The sequence below is a fragment of the Erythranthe guttata genome, chromosome 6 (assembly GCF_056151865.1).
Source record: "Erythranthe guttata isolate IM_541 chromosome 6, IM_541, whole genome shotgun sequence".
In the NCBI taxonomy this organism is placed as follows: domain Eukaryota; kingdom Viridiplantae; phylum Streptophyta; class Magnoliopsida; order Lamiales; family Phrymaceae; genus Erythranthe; species Erythranthe guttata.
The window spans coordinates 10730889-10735231 of record NC_142538.1 but is presented as its reverse complement, the minus strand read 5'-3'; the positions used below and the strand labels follow the sequence as shown (position 1 = coordinate 10735231).

The following is a 4343-nucleotide window of genomic DNA, read 5'->3' as shown; positions in this document are numbered from 1 at the left end:
ACTTTTGAAAAACCTTGAGAATTTCTAAAACTCCTTTGGGTGATTTTGGTTGTTTAAAATCTTTCGTTTAGAAATAACTTTGGAACGGGAGATTATTATTCAAGTGCTACATTTATCTAACTATGGTTTCACTTTTGGTTCGAAAAGAAATCAGAGTTTAAAGCTATTTGGTGAATAGGGATTTTCGGGTAAGAAATGCAATTATCAAAATAAGCGGACCAACTATATTAATATCAAAATAAGGCCCGTAATAAGGTAAGAGTTTAATTCCCCTAACGAGGAAATATTAGAGTTTAAAGAAAACGGAAATACGTAAAGTATCTATAGTTTACATCACCAAAATAAAGTAAGCATAGTTTATAGACCCCTCGTACGACCCTCCAAAAGCTTCGGCCAAGACTCCGATCCACTACTCGGTCCATTCCGTTGAGGGATTCCTACTACTACCTGCAATCAAAGAAGTATCTATATGAGCTATTAAGCCCAGTAAGAAATCCGAATGGATAACGAGGTTTTAAAATATGGTTTTACGTACTTATATTAGTATATACACATAAGCATCACACCTTACCATTCGTCGACAACCAACACACACAACCACGTAATTTCATTTAAACACGTAAATCACATAAATCGACTCAATTGCTGAAAATTACCAAATTACCCTTTTCGTGCAAATGCATGAATGAAAGCATTTTCTGTTGTTCGGATCCGTGAAAAATTAACTTCTTTACTTGGATGATAAGCATATTATTCTGAGCCCGTTCTTTTGGTGGAATCAAACCACCCCTTTAACTATAGTAACTATGGTTGGAATACCGGCCCCCCGTATCCCGACTTATCCAACCCAAGCATTCCATTAACCTTTCCTTTCGTAAAAATGAAATCTCTTTTTATGCAAGACCATGAGACGAATGAGACTCTAATACGAAAATGACCATTTTACGACATCACAAATATCAATCAACGAGCATACAAATAAGATCCAATTATCCACATAATACTCACATACACACGGCAATCACACACATATCATACACACATATACATATAGCCATTTAAGCATAGCACATAATTCACAAACCACTATCACAATATATTATATATCCATATATCATAAAACACACACACACACAGCAGCACATACACACACACACGACACACATACACACACATAACATGCAGCCCCCAAAACACACTTTAATTAGCGTTTAATAGCAAACCATGCTCTTAAAGCACCAACATTTCTATCTTTTCGTTTATGGGATTTCTCCCACTTTTATTCATTTAATGAATTAAAATTCTTACACCCCCTTAACATAGTTCAGCTGCAGATTTTTAACCATCAATTCACCTTCTCACAATTAATACACAAGACATAATGATTGACACACAAAAGTTCTATTTATGGCACATGCACAAGCAATATTTCGATATAATAGCAAATAGCATCTAAAAATTCTCAAATTTAATTATATGCTACCTAACTGACTAAATGAACAGATCCAAAAAGAATTTTGCAGTTTCCTCGAAAATCGGATTTTTAAAAATTAAAATACTCGGCAAGTAGTGTTGAAGGCAAAAATGATTTTCCGAACAAATATTAATTCAAAACTAAGGCCAAATAGCAAATAATCAAATTCCACTTACTCCTACTGAGATTTTAAAGATGAAAACATTTTTCATGTCGAAATTTTAAGAAATTGCAGATTAGTCCTAAAGATTCATAGATCTACACATGCAACCCCGAAAATCTTGAAAACTCATTTTCTTTTTACCAAAATTCCAAAAATTCGAAATATGAAACCTTTAAACACAAAATGCTTAGAATCACAGATTATAACATGGATTAGACATGCAAGAACACAAATAACAAGATTAACACAAGATTTCGGAATTTACACAAAAAGCCCTAATTTTTCGAAAAGTGAAGAAATCTTTTAGGAAACTTCAAAAATCCTTTTCCATACTATGATACCCTTCGATTGCAGCAAGAATTTCGAGATTTCTTACCTATCAAGAGTGTTTGGCCGAAGAAAGAAAAAACCTTCAAAAGAAAAGAGTGTTTTTAGAGAGAGAAAGGAGGATGAAGAAGATGAAGAACACGAAGATACAATGTTACCTCCTTCAAGAAGTGGCTCCAAGATTGAACCAAGCTATTTGAATGGAGAAGGTAAGAGCTTTGATATCAAGTTGGGAAGAGTTTAAATCTCCCGTAAGAGGGCAAGCATTTTTGATGGTGTTCTTAGCATATTCAAGGGTGAAGCTTATATAGGGGATTTGCATTTTGATTTCTCTATTTTTTTCTTGAAGAATTTTGAGGTGTTGGCCGATGGAGGAGGTGGTGCTTCGGTGGTGATGGTGAAGAGAAGACAAGTGGGGGTGTAGGTGTCAAATGATGAAGATAGATGGGTGTCTCTTGAGATTACTTAGCATGCTTGAGTGTAGGATTAGTGTAACTCCTCACTCTTTGCCAAGTGGACAAGCATGCATCTTTTCTAATTTATTTACTAATTAATAAATTCACTAATTAACTCTCTCATACACATAAAACCGAACACATACATATACATATACCTATATTGCCTATAGTCTAGAGTAGGTTATAGCATATGCATATATGTATGCATACATGTACATATATATGCATGTATTATACATGTAATTATGATTAAACCATGAAATCACATAATTAAATTAATTATACACATGAGTCACATAAATTAATCTAACACATAATTAACAATAATTAATCTACTTAAGCACATAATTATCGAAATAGAGTCGGCACATATTTATTCAATAAATTCCTACCACATAAGGCATATAATCAAATCGGCATATAAGGATTAATAGTCTATGCAAATAAGGCACTTAAGGCACTTAAGTTAATAAAGTGAATAGATTCCTAAAAATTTCTACGTGAGAATTTTCGGGTTATGGAATTTTGGTTAGGGATTAGGGTTACGAAAATGTGGGGTGTTACAATGTTCGAGTCCAAATTTGGATTTTTCACGTTAGACAGGAATTGTAGCCAGCTGAAATAGCTTTCTAATGCCGGCGGAACCGGTTGATTTGGAGTCCGGATGAGAAATTTATGCTCGACTTCGTGGACGTACACTACCAAAGATTTTGAGGGATTCTCTTTTCTAATTTGATTGTATTTTCCTAATTGCATATCTATTCTTTCTCTTTGATCATTTTTGCTTCCTGGACACCTAATATTCGATTTGTACCTATAAGATACCAAATCCACCAATTCAAACAGAAAATAAATTAATCCAAAAATAAAATCCACTTAAACGTAAACATAGAGTTTTATTTCTACACTCCACTGTATCTATTTGATCTAGTGTTTTTGCTGTTGTTTGTTGATGCGTATTAAAGTCCTAGTATTGTAGTTCGTGTTTATAAGAACGTTGTTGCGAATGCACTTTTGCGCATGTTTTTTTACATGTACGTTTGTGCATGTCCATTTGAGCGAGTGTGCTTGTGCATGTTTGTTGATTTGTATTAATGTCCTAGGATTGTAGTTTGTGTTTTCATGATCTTTTTTGCGAATGCACTTTTGCGTGAGTACTTTTGTGCATGCCTTTGTATACTTACTTATGTGCGTATCTTTCTAGCGACAGTTTTTGTGCACGTTTCTCGATGCGTATTCATGTCCTCGAACTGTAGTACGTATTTTCATGATCGCTTTTGGAATCTAATTTTGACCATGTTCGAGTCCGAATTTGGATTTTTCACGTTAGACAGGAATTGTAGCTAGCTGAAATAGCTTTCTAATGCCGCCGGAACCGGTTGATTTGGAGTCCGGATGAGAAAGTTATGCTCGACTTCGTGGACGTACACTACCAAAGATTTTGAGGGATTCTCTTTTCTAATTTGATTGTATTTTTCTAATTGCAAATCTATTCTTTCTCTTTGATCATTTTTGCTTCCTGGACACCTAATTTTCAATTTGTACCTATAAGATACCAAATCCACCAATTCAAACAGAAAATAAATTAATCCAAAAATAAAATCCACTTAAACGTAAACATAGAGTTTTATTTCTACACTCCACTGTATCTTTTTTATCTAGTGTTTTTGCTGTTGTTTGTTGATGCGTATTAAAGTCCTAGTATTGTAGTTCGTGTTTATAAGAACGTTGTTGCGAATGCACTTTTGCGCATGTTTTTTTACATGTACGTTTGTGCATGTCCATTTGAGCGAGTGTGCTTGTGCATGTTTGTTGATTTGTATTGATGTCCTAGGATTGTAGTTTGTGTTTTCATGATCCTTTTTGCGAATGCACTTTTGCGTGAGTACTTTTGTGCATGCTTTTGTACACTTACTTATGT

The 4343-nt window shown here is 34.2% G+C and overlaps 1 long non-coding RNA gene across 1 annotated transcript; it reads right to left on the bottom strand.

Moving 5' to 3' along the window:
- Positions 1-297: 297 nt before the first annotated feature.
- On the bottom strand, positions 298-2416 carry LOC148770139 (uncharacterized). Its single transcript, XR_016031558.1, has 3 exons — positions 2123-2416; positions 2014-2047; positions 298-447 (listed from the first exon to the last, which is right to left on the bottom strand). It is a non-coding gene; the product is annotated as an uncharacterized LOC148770139 (long non-coding RNA).
- Between the last annotated feature and the right edge of the window lie 1927 nt (positions 2417-4343).